Below are 20,705 nucleotides of genomic sequence, written 5' to 3'. Positions count from 1 at the left end.
TCCATGAAATAGCCTTGGAGTCTGTTGTCCAATTACTTTTGGTCCCTTTAAAAACAGGGTGGCACATGTTAAGGAGCTGAAACTCCTAAACCCTTCATCCAATTTTAATGTGGATACCCTCAAATGAAAGCTGAAAGTCTGAGCTCCAACTGCATCTGAATTGTTTTGTTTAAAATTAATTGTGGTAATGTCTATAACAAAATTAGAAAAATGTTGTCTCTGTCCAAATATATATGGACCTAACTGTATATATATATATTTTGTTTAGCCAAATTAGTTAACAAACATGGATGTTTGTTTAAGCAAATAACTTATGCTGTAATGTTGTTATTGTTTCAGTTGAATAAATCTATTTAAATTGTTATTAAGGTCAGGATTATTTTTCTCCTTCCTAAGTACAACAGAACAGTGATGTCCAAATATGAATGATTAACCCATTAAGTAATATAAAAAGTGATTCTAAAAATCTTCATCTACTTGCATGTTAAAGTAGCAAGAACTAGTTTAGGTAGAAACTTTGATTTAAATCACTGATTTAAATCAAGCCTTACTGACTAGTGATTTAAATCGCGATTTAAATCAGTTAGATTTAAATCAAATCCACCCTGATTGTGAATGATGGAAAGTAATAAACTGTATTACATTTGATGGTGATGATAGACGAGGGGTAGATAGTAATTGTTGTCTGGATGTATTCTTAGCTCTATGATATGCTCTCTTTATGCATCTATGACTAGAGCCCCGTTCACAAAATCTGGTTGTAAGATCTTCAGCTTGTGTTTCAAAATCTGCCTCAGTTGAGTATAATTGTTACAGAAGTTGACCCACTGGAATCGATAAGGGAAATTGGATGAGACGAAAAAGAGAGCAGTAGTGCATTTACTGAAGTGGGTCTTCTGTAAATGTCAGACTGCAACATATTCATAGTGTCTCTCTTAATTTTAATGTCCAAAAAATAATCAATCATTTGTGAGTCCTATTGATATGTCAGATGTATGTTTAGGCAATTGTTGCTAAGAAATGACATAAAGCTGTGTAACTCCTCGAATGAACCCTGTCAGATCAGGAGGATGTCGTCGATGTACCGTACCTAACACATGACACGGTCCATCCACCTGCACTGATCTGACAGGTGGAGGGACTCTCCCACAGCTCAAAAAACAAATTGGCATACAAGGGTGTGTAGACCTCTCACATAGCTGAGCCCTGGAGCTACAGGTAGGAGGACCTTTTGAAAACAAAGAAATTGTGTCAATCTGAATCCCTATAATTGAGATGTAAATACAATAATTTCTGAACTCATGTTGGATGATTGTAAAAAGAATTTGGTGGCTCTGATGCCAACAATATGTCTAATATTAGAGTATATTGACTCCACGTCACACTACACTAGGAGTGTATTGGCATCAATGTGAAGTTCATCCATTTTTTGGAGTGAGTCACCAGTATCACAAATAAAAGATGGTAAGCATTGAACTAGAGGCCATAGTTTGGCATAGTTTGGCAATGAATTTTGTGGTCTTCAAATAATTACCGCTACCAGAAATGATTTGTCTTCCAGATGGTGTTTTCTCATTTTTAGAGATTTTTGGTAAAAAGTAAAGACTGGATATTGTTGGTTTGTCATATTGTAGGGCCAATGCCAATTTTTTTTGTAGTGATTCCATTATCATTGGCTACTTTTATCATATGACAAAATTGTGCTGACTATGATAGCGGGGGATTATATGTCAGCTTTTTATAATAATCCTTATTTTTTAGATGACGGAATGCCTCAGCCTCATACAGAGTTTTTGGCAATGTCACTATGTTGCCACCTTTGTTCGTTGGTTTAAAAACAACATTGTCTCTTTTGTTAGGTTATGTAGACTGTTACGTTCATCTCTGCTTAAATTGTCTTTTGTAATTGTATGAAGAATTTTCTCAAAATCTGCGCTGACGAAGTGAACGAATAAATCTACATTAGGACAGGTAGATGGAATCTTCCATCCTTCCTCTGTAATATGATCATAAGGTCTGAGGTCATGCAAGAACTGCTGCTCTGATACCTGTAAATAAATCAAGTTTACTCTCAGGACAAAAATTAAGACCTTATTAAGGATGTCATAATCAGTTTCAAACAATACACGAGGGCTCAAATTAATGACCTTGTTACGCTTATTGTCCGGTGACGAATTTTGATGGCCTCTATTATGGAATTGCCGAGTATCATATTTACGACTGAATTAATTATTCCTTTTTAAAATTGTTACAAAGATGTTTACGAAATTTCGCTCAAGGACGTAGCAGAAGACAATGATGCTGATCGACTACACATTTTCATATATTTTAGGCAGAAAAATATATTTTTTTCATCTTTTACATTTTAAAAATTATAAAAAGTAAAATCGGCCAGTAGAAAAGTTTGGGCACCCTACATGGTTAGTACCTAGTAGCACCGCCTTTTCCAAGTATCACAGCTTGTAAACACTTTTTGTAGCAAATAATACAACACCTGAGACTAGCTCATCATAGTAATGAAGTATATAGGATATTCACCCACACACAATAATATAACCTACGGTACTCAAACTGAGTGAATAAACCAAATGAGAAAAACTATATAAAATATAGAATTTTATTAATATTAAAATATGAATGACATCAAAAGAGGGAAACCAATTGACAAATGCAAAACCACAGCACAATAATTGTAGTGGGTTCAAAGACACAATTACAACCTCATATTTCTCCTTGAGAAAGCCACTGCAAGGCGAAACGTGCATTGGAGTAACAGGAGCCACGTTGTGCGGAATATTGTAATATTTTTATATATTTTTCCACTCTCTCTCTCTTGCCTTTTTATATATTATGCATGTTTGCAATTTCCACTTGAAATCAATGTATAGGCTATTGTTATGGGGTTTTGTTGAAATTTGAGGTTGTAATTGTGTCTTTGTACCCACTACAATTATTGTGCTGTGGTTTTGCATATTTTGTCATTTGGTTTCCCTCTTTTTATGTCATTTATATTTTATATAGTTGTTCTCATTTGGTTTATTCTCTCAGTTTGAGTATGCTTTTAGTATCCAGACAAGAGTCTTCCAATTCTTGCTTGAGGGATTTTCATCCATTCTTACTTGGAAAATTCTTAAAATTCTGTGAAATTCCTGGGTCATCTTGCATCTTCTGCTATTCTGAGGTGTAGTCTTAGATTTTCAATGATGTTCAGATTAGAGGACTGTGAGGGACATTGTAAAACCTTCAGCTTGGGCCTTTTGAGGTTGTCTATTGTGGATTTTGGCGTGTGTTTAGGATCATTATCCAGTTGTAGAAGCCATCCTCTTTTCACCTTTAGCTTTTCTTTACAGATGGTGTTATGTTTGCATCATGAATTTGTTGAAATTTCATTGAATCAATTCTTCCTTCTACCCATGAGATGTTCCCCGCACCATTGGCTGAGGCACAACCCCAAAGCATGATTGATCCACCCCCATTGCTTAACCCCTTTCTGCCAATGGACATACTATTCCGTCCATGTGGGGTGGGCCCTACTTCCCAAGGACGGAATAGTACGTCCAGCGCGATCGGCCGCGCTTTAGGGGGGAGCGCGGCCGATCGCGGCCAGGTGTCAGCTGCCTATCGCAGGCACATTAACCCCCGATCAAACATGATCGCGGTGTGCTGGCGGTACAGGGAAGCATCGCGCAGGGAGGGGGCTCCCTGCGGGCTTTCCTGAGACCCCCGCAGCCTCTCTCTCCTCACCTCCCTCCCTGCTCCAGACCCGGATCCAAGATGGCCACGGCATCCGGGTCCTGCAGGGAGGGAGGTGGCTTCACAGAGCCTGCTCAGAGCAGGCACTGTGAAGCCTGCAGTGCTGCAAGTCAGATCGGTGATCTGACAGAGTGCTGTGCACACTGTCAGATCACCGATCTGTGATGTCCCCACCTGGGACAAAGTAAAAAAGTAAAAAAAAAAAATTTCCACACATGTAAAAAAAAAAAAAAAATATTCCTAAATAATGAAAAAAAAAAAAATGTTATTCCCATAAATTCATTTCTTTATCTAAATTAAAAAAACCCAAACAATAAAAGTACACATATTTAGTAGTGCCGCGTCCGTAACGACACCACCTATAAAACTATATCACTAATTAACCCCTTCAGTAAACACTAAGAAAAAAAAAAAACGAGGCAAAATACAACGCTTTATTATCATACCGCCGAACAAAAAGTGGAATAACACGCGATCAAAAAGACAGACATAAATAACCATGGTACCACTGAAAGCGTCATCTTGTTCAGCAAAAAACGAGCCGCCATACAGCATCATCAGCAAAAAAATAAAAAGTTATAGTCCTCAGAATAAAGCGATGCAAAAATAATTTTTTCTTCTATAAAATAGTTTTTATCGTATAAAAGCGCCAAAACATAAAAAAATGATATAAATGAGGTATCGCTGTAATCGTACTGACCCGAAGAATAAAACTGCTTTATCCATTTTACCAAACGCGGAACGGTATAAACGCCTCCCCCAAAAGAAATTCATGAATAGCTGGTTTTTGGTCATTCTGCCTCACAAAAATCGGAATAAAAAGCGATCAAAAAATGTCACGTGACCGAAAATGTTACCAATAAAAACGTCAACTCGTCCCGCAAAAAACAAGACCTCACATGACTCTCTGGACTCAAATATGGAAAAATTATAGCTCTCAAAATGTGGTAACGCAAAAAATATTTTTTGCAATAAAAAGCGTCTTTTAGTGTGTGACGGCTGCCAATCATAAAAATCCGCTAAAAAACCCGCTATAAAAGTAAATCAAACCCCCCTTCATCACCCCCTTAGTTAGGGAAAAATTAAAAAAATGTATTTATTTCCATTCTCCCATTAGGGTTAGGGCTAGGGTTAGGGCTCGGGTTAGGGCTAGGGTTAGAGCTAGGGTTAGGGCAAGGGTTGGGGCTAGGGTTAGGGTGAAGGCTACAGTTAGGGTTGGGGCTAAAGTTAGGGTTAGGGTTTGGATTACATTTACTGTTGGGAATAGGGTTGGGATTAGGGTTAGGGGTGTGTCTGGGTTAGAGGTGTGGTTAGGGTTACCGTTGGGATTAGGGTTAGGGGTGTGTTTGGATTAGGGTTTCAGTTATAATTGGGAGTTTCCACTGTTTAGGCACATCAGGGGCTCTCCAAACGTGACATGGCGTCCGATCTCAATTCCAGTCAATTCTGCGTTGAAAAAGTAAAACAGTACTCTTTCCCTTCCGAGCCCTCCCATTCGCCCAAACAGGAGTTTACCCCAACATATGGGGTATCAGCGTACTCAGGACAAATTGGACAACAACTTTTGGGGTCCAATTTCTCCTGTTACCCTTGGGAAAATACAAAACTGGGGGCTAAAAAATAATATTTGTGGGAAAAAAAAGGATTTTTTATTTTCACGGCTCTGCGATATAAACTGTAGTGAAACACTTGGGGGTTCAAAGTTCTCACAACATATCTAGATAAGTTCCTTGGGGGGTCTAGTTTCCAATATGGGGTCACTTATGGGGGGTTTCTACTGTTTAGGTACATATGAGGCTCTGCAAACGCAATGTGACGCCTGCAGACCAATCCATCTAAGTCTGCATTCCAAATGATGCTCCTTCCCTTCCGAGCTCTTCCATGCGCTCAAACGGTGGTTCCCCCCCACATATCGGGTATCAGCGTACTCAGGACAAATTGGACAACAATATTTAGGGTCCAATTTCTCCTGTTTCCCTTGGAAAAATACAAAACTGGGGGCTAAAAAATAATTTTTGTGGGAAAAAAATTGTTTTATTTTTACGGCTCTGCATTATAAACTTCTGTGAAGCCTTTGGTGGGTCAAAGTGCTCACCACACATCTAGATAAGTTCCTTAGTGGGTCTACTTTCCAAAATGGTGTCACTTGTGGGGGGTTTCAATGTTTAGGCACATCAGTGGCTCTCCAAACGCAACATGGCGTCCCATCTCAATTCCTGTCAATTTTGCATTGAAAAGTCAAACGGCGCTCCTTCCCTTCCGTGCTCTCCCATGCGCCCAAACAGTGGTTTACCCCGACATATGGGGTATCGGCGTACTCAGGACAAATTGTACAACAACTTTTGGGGTCCAATTTCTTCTCGTACCCTTGGGAAAATAAAAAATTGGGGGCGAAAAGATAATTTTTGTGAAAAAAAAAATGATTTTTTATTTTTACGGTTCCGCATTATAAACTTCTGTGAAGCACTTGGTGGGTCAAAGTGCTCACCACACCTCTAGATAAGTTCCTTAGGGGATCTACTTTCCAAAATGGTGTCACTTGTGGAGGGTTTCAATGTTTAGGCACATCAGTGGCTCTCCAAACGCAACATGGCGTCCCATCTCAATTCCAGTCAATTTTGCATTGAAAAGTCAAATGGCGCTCCTTTGCTTCCGAGCTCTGTCATGCGCCCAAACAGTGGTTTACCCCCACATGTCGGGTATCGGCGTACTCAGGACAAATTGTACAACAACGTTTCGGGTCCATTTTCTCCTGTTACCCTTGGTAAAATAAAACAAATTGGAGGTGAAGTAAATTTTTTACGAAAAAATGTTAAATGTTCATTTTTATTTAAACATTCCAAAAATTCCTGTGAAACACCAGAAGGGTTAATAAACTTCTTGAATGTGATTTTGAGCACCTTGAGGGGTGCAGTTTTTAGAATGGTGTCACACTTGGGTATTTTCTATCATATAGACCCCTCAAAATGACTTCAAATGAGATGTGGTCCCTAAAAAAAATGGTGTTGTAAAAATGAGAAATTGCTGGTCAACTTTTAACCCTTATAACTCCCTAACTAAAAAAAATTTTGGTTCCAAAATTGTGCTGATGTAAAGTAGACATGTGGGAAATGTTACTTATTAAGTATTTTGTGTGACATATCTCTGTGATTTAATTGCATAAAAATTCAAAGTTGGAAAATTGCGAAATTTTCAAAATTTTCGCCAAATTTCCATTTTTTTCACAAATAAACGCAGGTAATATCAAAGAAATTTTTACGACTATCATGAAGTATAATATATCTCAAGAAAACAATGTCAGAATCACCGGGATCCGTTGAAGCGTTCCAGAGTTATAACCTCATAAAGGGACAGTGGTCAGAATTGTAAAAATTGGTCCGGCCCATAACGTGCAATCCACCCTTGGGGGTAAAGGGGTTAATGGTTGGCAAAATGTTCTTTTCCTGAAATTCCGTGCCCTTTTTTCTCCAGATATACCTTTGATCATTGTGGCCAAAGAGTTCTATTTTAATCTCATCGGTCCACAGGACTTGTTATCAAAATGCATCAGGTTTGTTTAGATGTTCTTTTGCATACTTCAGATGCTGAATTTTATGGTGAGGATACAGGAGAGGTTTTATTTTGATGACCCTTTCATGAAGGCCAAATTTGTGCACGTGTCTCTGAACAGTAGAACAATGTAGAACAATTCCATAGTCTGCTAAATCTTTCTGAAGGTCTTTTTGGTTCTCTAGCAATCCCATGAGCAGCTCTCACTTAAATTGTGCTTGGTCTTCCAGACCTTATCTTGAACTCCATTGTTCCTGTTAACTGCTATTTCTTAATTACTGTCACGACTCCCGGGTATACTGCTGCGGGGAGGGCTGTGCGCCACAGCAAGGGAGCTGAGAGCAGAGCGACGGGGAACTCACCGTGTAGCAAACAGGACCTGAACCACATGACAGGGAAGGAGGTAGTCGATGGCGGAACCAGACACCGGGGTGCAGAGGAGACGATGTACACTGGAGAGTAGTTAAATGTGCCAAAATCAAACCAGGAGATAACGAGGTAACCAAGGGGTGAGGTGGAGCGATAGTAAACTATAAAAAGGATATACCGGTATTAGCTTAGACAGACTCACATAATAATAATAATAATACCTAAAACTGTAATCTTTATTAATAATATAGAAAAAGACAATAACACACAAAGGCTCTAAGCCTGCAAACAAAGTGATTGGATGCTGTGTAATATAAAATACCCCTATAAGGCCCTAATGGACCCTATTAAACCCTTCCTACCAGCGGAGGTTGGCACCCTAGCTTGTATGCAAAATGGCACCCCCACTCACCGACGGCTAACCCTAGATGCACCCTAATAATCCCTAAATAGGTATAGGGTGCAACTGGTACCAACCAAAAGACCTAATACCAAAACATAATGCCGTGGTGATAAGAAGAAATGAGGGGGTAACGAGAGTGAACTCGATAAAACGATGTCCTCAAAACCAACACCCTGCTAATATTACCGAGCCACACAACAACAGCAATCAAAATAACAAATAACAATAAAAGATAAACCAGATTTTTTTTAACTAATTCAGGGGAGGGGGATGAAAAAAGCCTAAGCTGATCCTTCCTCCATTCACCCTGATATTACTGTCCCTACCTGGCTGCGGAGGTTGGCACCCTAGACTTAAACGCAATGTGGCGCCCCCGCTCCCGTCAACTAGCCCTCACTCACCCTACATGCTCACCCTCTCTGTTCTACAACAGTGTAGAGAAGAGAGAAAGGAGCCCACATGTGTACGGGATGTCGTTAGTGATTGATAGGGACAGAAAGTGCAAACAGATCCCCACTTAACTCTTGGTGCAATCAAGGGTTAAATCTCATTTACTGTCCATCTAAAATCAGGACAACATCACATACAGCATAATGTGGTAGATAAACACTGAAGTAGGGTTGTAGCCTCAGGCTCCCTGGTAATGCTTGCAATCAAAACATGAGTGGAATCTTATCTGAGATCCGGATACTGAACAACAAGTCTCCTAGTACGAACAGATCCCCCGCTTAGGCTTTTTTCATCCCCCCACCCCTAAATTAGTTCAAAAAATCCGATTTATCTTCCACTGTTATTTGTTATTTTGATTGCTGTTGTTGTGTGGCTCGGTAATATTAGCACGGTGTTGGTTTTGAGGACATCGTTTTATCGAGTTCACTCTCGTTACCCCTTCATTTCTTCTTATCACCACGGCATTAAGTTTTGGCTTTAGGTCATTTGGTTGGTACCAGTTGCACCCTATACCTATTTAGGGATTACAGAACCAGAAACATTATTATTAGAGCTAAATACTTCCGGGACATAGTGCGGCGGCGCATACGCAGTAATGCTTTTCGGCTTTGCCCGCAGCTGGGCAAAGCATACTGCAAGTGCGCAAGGCATGATTGCATTGGGCACGCGTGAACTACGGAGGAAACCTACTCAACTTCAAGAAAATATTGCGGACAGCGGGAAAGGAAGGGGTGAATGAAAGAAGAGGAAACACCGCCCATCGGACCGGACACAGGGCATTTACATAGCCTGCCAAATTCAGGTGACAGAGTCCCTTTAAGTTGTAAAACTTCGGACAAAGTTTTTGAGCACACAAATCTCCAAGGGTGCCCAAACTTTATTATCTGCCCATTTTCCTTTTTGTAATTTTTAAAATGTAAAAAAATGGCAATATGTATATTTTTTTGTGCCTAAAATACAAAGGTAATGTGTCATCTTTAACATTAGGCCTTTTAGATATCATTTAATGTTCAGCTTGCTTAACTGTTCACAATAACAGTAATTTTGACCAGGGGTGCCCGAACTTTTACATGCCACTGTAAATGCTTGATCCAGTTGGAGTTGAATATTTAATGGGGTTTTGCTATAAAACTCAATGAGAAGTTCCATGAATTGTAAGCATGCTAAAATAACACAGCTGACCGCACTACCGCTGCAGCTGTCTGCCTCCGCTCCGAGCTTGTCAGCCACAGCTGATCCACAGATCTCGGGTGCTTCAAGCCAGAAATCATGGATATAAGAACAAGAACACGGCAGCACTCACCGATCTTCATAAGCAGGTATCTTTATTGATTAAAAATCTTCACGGCACGGGGGTGTCAGTACAAGAGAATGCGGGAGCAGAACGACGGCCGTTTCGCGCCGCTCTGGCGCTTCAACGGGTTCCTTGAATTGCTTTTAGCTGTTATTGGAAATATTTCCCAGTTCTTGATGAACTCCTGGTCCTCAATAAGAGAAGAAGGTCTCACACGTATCCGCAATCCTCTCAGGATTCATTGTTGGGGACGATCATTTCCAGGAAAGCTTTCTTCCTCAAGGTTTTGGTCCATTTAAAAAGTAGATTTTTTTAATCAAAAAGCTAAAATCCTTCCTACTCTGAGCCCCAGAGCCGCCAGTTGTTGGTGCTTCATTATTAAAAAACGGATTTACATGTCTGAGCCAAGACAGTTTCTTGGCCTTGTAGTCCATGGTCAAGACGCCCTGTGCGGAGCAGAGCATAATATTAGGGAGAAGGAAAAAGACACAAGACGATAATACACATGGGAATAATAGAGAGGAAATATTGGAGAACAAAACGTGATATTCAGATGGATCCAATCATTGTTTTATATAAAAATCACTTATTAAATGAACCAAAACATGGAACAAAGTTCCCCTCCGTACACACACGGCTCTGCTCCGTACACATAATAAACATATGGCTCCGCTCCGTACACATCGTACACATACTGCTCCGCTCAGTACACACACAGCTCCGCTCAGTACACATAGCTCTGCTCACTACACCAAACACACACGGCTCAACTCCGTACATACACAGCTCTGTTCCTTACACCTCACACACACACGGCTCCGCTCCATACACTTCACACACACACGGCTCTGCTCCATACAACTTGTACACTCGGCTCAGCTCTATACACCTTGCACACTCACGGTTCAGCTCCATACACCTCATACACATGGCTCTGCTCCGTACACCTTATACTCACATGGCTCCACTCCGTACACATTGTACACACACCGCTCCGTACACACACGCCTCCGCTCTGTACATCCCGTACACACGGCTCTGCTGCATACACCTCGTAAACACACGGCTCTGCTCCGTACACCTCGTACACACACGGCTCCGCTCCGTACACCTCGTACACACACGGCTCCGCTCCGTACACCTCGTACACACACGGCTCTGCTACATCCACACTGTAAACCCCTCCTGACCCCACACATAAACTTCCCCTCATCCAGCACCATGACAACCAGCACAGCAGAGTCCTGCATACACTGAGGCTCCTGATCATGTGACCCCTGACTCCTCCCCTCCTGTGACCTCATCACAGGTCCTGTGCGCACAGAGCAACCATATAGGTGGACTCGACTGAGGACTCGGAGTGCGGCTCTGCAGGTCAGTGATGGGCAGTACGGCTCTTCTTGCTTCGGCCTCATTATACAGCTGTACAGGAGACTAGTGAAGGCTTTTAGCCTTTTCTCAGACTGTAGCTCCTGGGAACAGGCCCTCGCTCCAGTCCCTTCACTATAAAGCCTGGGCCTCATTATACAGCTGTACAGGAGCCTAGTGGAGGCTTTTTAGCCATTTCTCAGACTGTAGCTCCTGGGAACAGGCCCTCACTCCAGTCCCTTCACTATAAAGCCTGGGCCTCATTATACAGCTGTACAGGGGCCTAGTGGAGGCATTTAGCCATTTCTCAGACTGTAGCTCCTGAGAACAGGCCCTCACTCCAGTCCCTTCACTATAAAGCCTGGGCCTCATTATACAGCTGTACAGGGGTCTAGTGGAGGCTTTTTAGCCATTTCTCAGACTGTAGCTCCTGGGAACAGGCCCTCGCTCCAGTCCCTTCACTATAAAGCCTGGGCCTCATTATACAGCTGTACAGGTGCCTAGTGGAGGCTTTTTAGCCATTTCTCAGACTGTAGCTCCTGGGAACAGGCCCTCGCTCCAGTCCCTTCACTATAAAGCCTGGGCCTCATTATACAGCTGTACAGGAGCCTAGTGGAGGCTTTTTAGCCATTTCTCAGACTGTAGCTCCTGGGAACAGGCCCTCGCTCCAGTCCCTTCACTATAAAGCCCGGGCCTCATTATACAGCTGTACAGGAGCCTAGTGGAGGCTTTTTAGCCATTTCTCAGACTGTAGCTCCTGGGAACAGGCCCTCGCTCCAGTCCCTTCACTATAAAGCCTGGGCCTCATTATACAGCTGTACAGGGGTCTAGTGGAGGCTTTTTAGCCATTTCTCAGACTGTAGCTCCTGGGAACAGGCCCTCGCTCCAGTCCCTTCACTATAAAGCCCGGGCCTCATTATACAGCTGTACAGGAGCCTAGTGGAGGCTTTTTAGCCATTTCTCAGACTGTAGCTCCTGGGAACAGGCCCTCGCTCCAGTCCCTTCACTATAAAGCCTGGGCCTCATTATACAGCTGTACAGGAGCCTAGTGGAGGCTTTTTAGCCATTTCTCAGACTGTAGCTCCTGGGAACAGGCCCTCGCTCCAGTCCCTTCACTATAAAGCCTGGGCCTCATTATACAGCTGTACAGGAGCCTAGTGGAGGCTTTTTAGCCATTTCTCAGACTGTAGCTCCTGGGAACAGGCCCTCGCTCCAGTCCCTTCACTATAAAGCCTGGGCCTCATTATACAGCTGTACAGGAGCCTAGTGGAGGCTTTTAGCCATTTCTCAGACTGTAGCTCCTGGGAACAGGCCCTCACTCCAGTCCCTTCACTATAAAGCCTGGGCCTCATTATACAGCTGTACAGGGGCCTAGTGGAGGCTTTTTAGCCATTTCTCAGACTGTAGCTCCTGGGAACAGGCCCTCGCTCCAGTCCCCTCACTATAAAGCCTGGGCCTCATTATACAGCTGTACAGGGGTCTAGTGGAGGCTTTTTAGCCATTTCTCAGACTGTAGCTCCTGGGAACAGGCCCTCGCTCCAGTCCCTTCACTATAAAGCCTGGGCCTCATTATACAGCTGTACAGGGGTCTAGTGGAGGCTTTTTAGCCATTTCTCAGACTGTAGCTCCTGGGAACAGGCCCTCGCTCCAGTCCCTTCACTATAAAGCCTGGGCCTCATTATACAACTGTACAGGGGCCTAGTGGAGGCTTTTTAGCCATTTCTCAGACTGTAGCTCCTGGGAACAGGCCCTCGCTCCAGTCCCTTCACTATAAAGCCTGGGCCTCATTATACAACTGTACAGGGGCCTAGTGGAGGCTTTTTAGCCATTTCTCAGACTGTGGCTCCTGGGAACAGGCCCTCGCTCCAGTCCCTTCACTATAAAGCCTGGGCCTCATTATACAACTGTACAGGGGCCTAGTGGAGGCTTTTTAGCCATTTCTCAGACTGTAGCTCCTGGGAACAGGCCTTCGCTCCAGTCCCTTCACTATAAAGCCTGGGCCTCATTATACAGCTGTACAGGGGCCTAGTGGAGGCTTTTTAGCCATTTCTCAGACTGTAGCTCCTGGGAACAGGCCCTCGCTCCAGTCCCTTCACTATAAAGCCTGGGCCTCATTATACAGCTGTACAGGTGCCTAGTGGAGGCTTTTTAGCCATTTCTCAGACTGTAGCTCCTGGGAACAGGCCCTCGCTCCAGTCCCTTCACTATAAAGCCTGGGCCTCATTATACAGCTGTACAGGCGTCTAGTGGAGGCTTTTTAGCCATTTCTCAGACTGTAGCTCCTGGGAACAGGCCCTCGCTCCATCCAGTCCCTTCACTATAAAGCCTGGGCCTCATTATACAGCTGTACAGGGCCTAGTGGAGACTTTTTAGCCATTTCTCAGACTGTGGCTGCTGGGAACAGGCCCTCACTCCAGTCCCTTCACTATAAATCTCTAAACCAATTTCCCATCACTTCATATGATAGGAATTAAGAGGCAAATGACAAAATACATAGAATAAAAAATATTATTTATTAACAATAATTAAAAATATTCAATAGCAGAAAAATTCTAGCATAAAAACAAACGCTAGGAACAACACACAGCAGAATCATAACGTATACAAATGAGGCATAATACGAGATGGCCTTATATTGCCATATGTGCATATGAAAAATGGAAGAAAGCCTGGGACTCATTATATGGTTGCATCTAGTTTGGAGTTGATTTTTTGTGGTTCTCAAAAAATCAACTCCATTCTAGCTGATTTACTAGTGAGCTGTCTAGATCGGAGTGGATTTTTTGAGGACCTCCCTGTAGCTTCCAATCTGTACAGTTTGATGCTGAGGTGACTGGAATCGAGTTTTTCAAAGACTGAGCGGAGCTTTGCAGGGAGAAACATAACATAGCACAGCACCAGAGTCCTCATAATTTACAACGTTGGATCGGAGTGGGTTTTTTGAGGACCTCATTTTAGCAACTCCATTCTAGCTGATTCATTAATGAAGCGTCTAGATCGGAGTGGATTTTTTGAGGACCTCCCTGTAGCCTACAGTCATGACAGTTTGGTGCTGAGGTGACTGGAATCGAGTTTTTCAAAGAGTGAACGGAGCTTCGCAGGGAGAAACATAACAGAGCGAAGCGAATAACATTGGATCGTAGTGGATTTTTTGAGGACCGCCACAGCCACGTAGTATATAACACAGCCCACGTAGTTTGTTGCACAGCCACGTAGTATGTTGCACAGCCACGTAGTATATTGCACAGCCCACGTAGTATATTGCACAGCCCACGTAGTATATTGCACAGCCCACGCAGTATATTGCACAGCCACGCAGTATATTGCACAGCCGACGTAGTATATAACAGTCCACATAGTATATAGCAATGTGGGCACCATATCACTGTTAAAAAAAGAATATAAAAAATCATTATATACTCACCCTCCGACGGCCCCCGGATACAGCCCAGGCATTCAGCGATGCTCCTCGCGGCGCTCCGGTCCCAAGAATGCAATGCGGTCATAACGCGGTCCTTTAATGCTGCCATTAACCCTGTGTGAGCGCTGACTGGAGGGGAGTATGGAGGGGGCACTGACTGCAGGGGAGTAAGGAGCGACCATTTCGCTGCCGGACTGTGCCCGTCGCTGATTGGTCGTGGCTGTTTGGCCGCGACCAATCAGTGACTTGGGTTCTCCGTGACAGACAGACAGAAAAACGGAAATGACCCTTAGACAATTATATAGTAGATTATAATATATTTTTATAACGCCATTTATTCCACGGTGCTTTACATGTGAAAGGGGCCGATATAGACAAGCACAATGAGCATGAGCAAAACAAGGCATACACAAGTACAGAAGGTGGACCCTGCCCACGAGGGCTCACAGTCCACAGGGGATGAGTGAGGATACAGTAGGAGAGGGTAGAGCTGGTCATGCGGCGGTTCAGCAGACTAAGGATCACTGCAGGTTGTAGGCTTGTCAGAAGAGGTGGGTCTTCAGGTTCTTTTTGAAGGTTTCTGTGGTAGGCGAGAGTCTGATGTGTTGGGGTAGAGAGTTCCAGAGTATGGGGAGGCATAGGAGAAGTCTTGTATGCAGTTGTGGGAAGAAGAGATAATAGGGGAGTAGAGAAGGAGATCTTGAGAGGATGTGTGTGGATAAGTACCGGGAGACCATGTCACAGATGTATGGAGGAGACAGGTTGTGGATGGCTTTGTATGTCATAGTTAGGGTTTTGAACTGAAGCCTCTGGACAATAGGAAGCCAGTGAAGGGCTTGGCAGACAGGAGAGGTTGGGGAATAACGGGGAGACAGGTGGATTAGTCGGGCAGCAAAGTGTAGGAGGGATTGGAAAGGTGCAAGAGTCCTAGAGGGGAGGCCAGAGAGTAGGAGGTTGCAGTAATCAAGGCGGGAGATGATAAGGGCGTGCAGTAGCGTTTTTGTGGTTTCATGGTCAAGGAATGCACGGATTCGGGAAATATTACTGAGTTTAAGTCAAAAGGAGGAGGCAAGGGCTTGGATATGAGGCTTGAAAGAGAGGGCAGAGTCGAGGATCACCCCGAGGCACCAAGCATGCGGGACTGGGGAAAGTGAGCAGCCATTGACATTGATGGATAGGTCTCGGGGAGGGGCAGATTGAGATGGGGAAAGATGATGAATTCTGTTTTGTCCATGTTCAGTTTTTGAAAGCAAGCAGAAAAGAAAGCTGAAATAGCAGACATTGTGGGATTTTGGTAAGGATGTGAGGTCGGGTCCAGATCGGTAGATCTGCGTGTCATCGGCGTAGAGATGATACTGCAAACTGTGGGATTCTATGAGCTGTCCCAGGCCGAAGGTGTAGATGGAGAAGAGCAGGGGCCCTAGGACTGAGCCTTGGGGAACACTGACAGACAGGGGGCGAGGTGAGGAGGTGGTGTGGGAGAGGGAGACACTGAATGTTCGGTCTGTTAGATATGACGAGATCCAGGATAGAGCCAAGTCTGTGATGCCAAGAGATGAAGAATCTGTAGCAGGAGGGAATGGTCGACAGTATCGAAGGCAGAACACTGGTCCAGGAGAAGGACAGAGTAGTGTCGCTTGCTCTTGGCAGTTAGTAGGTCGTTGGTGACTTTAGTTAGGGCAGTATCAGATGAGTGATGCAGTCGGAAGCCAGATTGTAACCGGACAAAGAGGGAACAGGAGGAGAGGAAGGAGGACAGTTCAAGATGGAGATGCAGTTCAAGTAGTTTTGAGGCATAAGGGAGAAGAGATAGCTAAACACAGAGGATGGGTCAAGGGAGGGCTTTTTGAGGATGGGTGTGATCGAGGCATGCTTGAAGGATGAGGGAAATTTGAGTGAGAGATTGAAGAGGTGTGTTAGGATTGGGATGAAGACTGTCGAGGTTAGGGATGAGGTGGGATGGGAGTGGGTCAAGCGAGCAAGTGTTGAGATGCGATCTTGACAGGAGGGTGGAGAGCACATCTGTCATGGAGGAGAAGCTGGTTTTGGAGGAACAGTATTGAGCAGCTAAGAGGGGTATTGGGGGCTGCGGGCCAAAGCTTTCTCTGATCGTATCAATCTTCTGCTTAAAGAGGCAAAGTCTTCAGCAGAAATGAGAGGAGAGTGGGGAGGTGCTGGGGGACGTAGTAGAGAATTGAAAGTGTTGAAAAGCTGTTTAGGGTTGTCTGACAGGGAGAATATGAGAGATGAGAAGTTTGTGTGATCGTGGACTTAAAGCTGGCAAGGGACTGCTTGTATGCGATGAAGTGCTCGGCAGAGCAAGATCGCTTCCATTTCTGCTTAGTTACCCTGGAAGCCCGCCTCAGTTCTGTGGTTAGGCTGGTCAGCCAGGGCTACCTGTTGATTGTACAAGTTTTGCTATGCGTGAGGGGGCAGCTGAGTCAAGTGTTGATGTCATTGTGGTGTTATAAAGGCTGCCGTCACACTAGCAGTATTTGGTCAGTATTTTACATCAGTATTTGTAAGCCAAAACCAGGAGTGGAACAAATAGAGGAAAAGTATAATAGAAACATATGCACCACTTCTGCATTTATCACCCACTCCTGGTTTTGGCTTACAAATACTGATGTAAAATACTGACCACATACTGCTAGTGTGACGGCAGCCAAAAAGTGATAGCAGTTTCCGTGTCATGAAGGGAAGCTGTCAGAGGGAGAAGGGACTCGGAGTGATTGTAAATTGAGGTGTTAGATTTCTGCGAGTGTGAGTGAGTTTGTGGAGTAGGGGTTGCACACTAGGAGAGGAGAGAGAAGAGAATGTCAGTAGATTGTGGGCAGACAGGGGGAGGGGTGAGTTAGTGAGATTGAGATTAGTAAGGGAACAGAGGCGGGTGGAGATAAGGTCCAGCATCTTTGTGAGTGGCCGCGGAGGACCATTGAGTGAGGACAAAGGAGGCAGTGAGTGATAGACGTTTAGAGGCAGCTGGGGTGGAATGTTATGAATAGGTAATTCAGAACCACAATGGACCTTGAAGTTCAGAGCACACAAAGTGACCTGACAATAACCAAAAACATAAGACGAGCTCTGAGACGTGGGAACTCTGCTGACCGCAATCCCTAATCCTATCACACCACACTAGAGGTAGCCGTGGATTGCGCCTAACGCTCCCTATGCAACTCGGCACAGCCTGAGAAACTAACTAGCCCTGAAGATAGAAAAATGAGCCTACCTTGCCTCAGAGAAATTCCCCAAAGGAAAAGGCAGCCCCCCACATATAATGACTGTGAGTTAAGATGAAAATACAAACACAGAGATGAAATAGATTTAGCAAAGTGAGGCCCGACTTACTGAATAGACCGAGGATAGGAAAGATAGCTTTGCGGTCAACACAAAAACCTACAAACAACCACGCAGAGGGGCAAAAAGACCCTCCGCACCGACTAACGGTACGGAGGTGCTCCCTCTGCGTCTCAGAGCTTCCAGCAAGCAAGAAAAACCAATAAAGCAAGCTGGAAAGAAAATATAGCAACAAAAGTAACACAAGCAGAACTTAGCTTATGCTGAGCAGACAGGCCACAGGAACGATCCAGGAGGAAGCAAGACCAATACTAGAACATTGACTGGAGGCCAGGATCAAAGCACTAGGTGGAGTTAAATAGAGCAGCACCTAACGACTTAACCTCGTCACCTGAGGAAGGAAACTCAGAAGCCGCAGTACCACTCACATCCACCAACGGAAGCCCATAGACCAGCGGTTCTCAACCTGGGGGTCGCGACCCCGAGGGGGGTCGAACGACCAAAACACAGGGGTCGCCACCAGAGAGTCCTGTCCAGCCTCACTAGCCCTGTCCAGCCTCACTAGCGCTATTGCACACGGATCTACCGCTCGATCCGTTCCCCGCTCGTCTGCTCCTGTCTGACCAGCAGTTCTTGCTCTGCGCTCGTCTTCCTTCCCTGTCGCCTGGCAGCTGCCCCGGAAGTTGTCGCCAGGGCCGGTTCAGCTCCGGTAAAGTCGCCGCCGGACACCGCGGGCCCCGTAGCGGGCGGCAGGAAGACTCCACGGCTCAGCGTTGGTAGAGTAGCAGGGCGTGAATGAAGCTCCTGGAGGAGAAGCCCAGGAAGGTGAGCAGAGCACCCGGCAGCCAGGACATTAGTCTCTGTTTTGATGAACCCATTCGCTGTGTGTGACCGCTGAGCCGGCCCTCGGCGTGCGATTTGGGGGCGGTGGTGGTCGGCAGCTGTGTTGTTGTGTCTGGCAGTCCTGGATGGTGCGGAGCCATGATGTCTGCCCTTATACCGGGGGCTCCTAGCAGGCAGCAACCTGTGGCCCTGAGCCCCTGTCCTCACATGACTCCGCGACACGGTCGCCCCCTCTACACATGGTCCAGGGTGGTACTGAAGGGGGTGAGGGTGCTGCTGGCCCTCCTGGAGCATTGGGGTCAGTTGTGTGCTGTCCGGTGTCTGATGAGACGTTCTGCACCGTCCGTCCGGCCCAAGCTGCCATTGCTCATACGTCCTATCAGGGGATATGGATGTTATAGGGGCGGCAGCGGTCAGGTTGGACCCCTCTCTAGCTGGTCACTTTTGCACCTTTGCTCCGTGCTAGCAGATGATCCCCGTGGGGGGAGAGACGTCTGTGGACACTTATTAGATGGGGGTCGTCTCCATGTTGTACGTGCCATCCCGACAATGCCGCTCACATGCTGCACCCAGGGGTCCCGACCGTCCCCCGCTGGCTCAGGCTCAGGCAGACCGCACTCATCTATGCAAAAATCTGCCCAAGACTCATCAGTGTTCTTCATCAGAGTTTGGGCTTTGTTCCCGCACGTTTTCTTGGATTGAAAAAATGGAGGTTTTTCATCCGAGCGCTGTTGGATCTTTTTTTTTTCACGGACCCATAGATTTGTATTGGAGAGTTTGATTTGAGAGTGGGAACATGTCGGTGACTCCGTGACCTGACCCGAGTATAAGCTGTGCCATATACAATGCTCTGCACCGTTGCCCCAGATAGATACTCCACATAAAGCTGTGCCATATATACAGTGCTCTGCACCGTTGCCCCATAGCTCTGCCATATAGTGCTCTGCACTGTTGCCCCATAGCTGTGCCATACAGTGCTCTGCACTGTTTCCCCATAGCTCTGCCATATAGTGCTCTGCACCATTGCCCCACAGCTGTGCCATATAGTGCTCTGCACCGTTGCCCCATAGCTCTGCCATATAGCGCTCTGCACCATTGCCCCATAGAATGCTCCACATAAATCTGTGCTGCTGCAATAAAAAAATAAAAAAACACATACTCACCTCTCTTGCTTGCAGCTCCTCGGCGCCATCTTCCCGGCGTCTCTCTGCACTGACTGATCAGGCAGAGGGCGGCGCGCACACTATATGCGTCATCGCGCCCTCTGACCTGCACAGTCAGCGCGGAGAGACGCCGGGAAGATGGAGCGGCGCCCGGCGTGTGGAACGAGGGAAGGTAAATATGACATACTTACCTGCTCCCGCCGTCCCTCCCGCCGTCCCGCTCCTTCCCCCGGACAGCTGATCTTCGGTGCCGCAGCCTCCTCGAGTATATACGGTAATTGTTTTTGTGATTATTTATTATGTTTGATTTGTAGCAATGAGAATACAATACATAATGCATATCAGATATTTACATTCCGAATCATAACTAATAAAATTACAGTTTTAAAGTAGCCACCAAAATTATTTTTTGGGTTGGGGGTCACCGCAACATGAGGAACTGTATTGCGGGGTCACGGCATTAGAAAGGTTGAGAACCACTGCCATAGACAGAATCAGCCGAAGTACCACTTGTGACCACAGGAGGGAGCTCGACCACAGAATTCACAACAGTGGAAGCATCAATGGGGATGTTGAAGTAGACCATGATGATAGTGAGGATGTCAGCAGAAAGGAAATGAAATAGCCAGGTGGTGAAGTGGTTGAGAAAGGTGGAGATGGCTAGTTCTGGGGGGTGGCATATGAAGGCCAGCTGGAGGTTGGAGGGGAAGTAGATGCAGACGGAGTGCACTTCAAACGAGTAGCGGAGGGTGGGAGTGGAATTGGAGTAAAGGAACAGGTATCTGACAGGAGCAA

General features: G+C 45.3%; 1 protein-coding gene across 1 annotated transcript in view; it reads left to right on the top strand.

The window, feature by feature from the left end:
- Positions 1-11,124: 11,124 nt before the first annotated feature.
- LOC138663318 (oocyte zinc finger protein XlCOF22-like) overlaps positions 11,125-20,705 on the top strand; it is a 108,643-nt gene continuing 99,062 nt past the window's right edge. Inside the window, exon 1 of the mRNA XM_069749494.1 lies at positions 11,125-11,192. The gene's annotated coding sequence lies outside the window, so the exon portion shown is untranslated. The remainder of the gene's footprint in view (positions 11,193-20,705) is intronic.

The sequence above is a fragment of the Ranitomeya imitator genome, chromosome 2 (genome assembly GCF_032444005.1).
Source record: "Ranitomeya imitator isolate aRanImi1 chromosome 2, aRanImi1.pri, whole genome shotgun sequence".
Taxonomy (NCBI): Eukaryota; Metazoa; Chordata; class Amphibia; order Anura; family Dendrobatidae; genus Ranitomeya; species Ranitomeya imitator.
The sequence above is the reverse complement of the archived record's forward strand: the minus strand, read 5'-3'. Positions and strand labels throughout refer to the sequence as shown.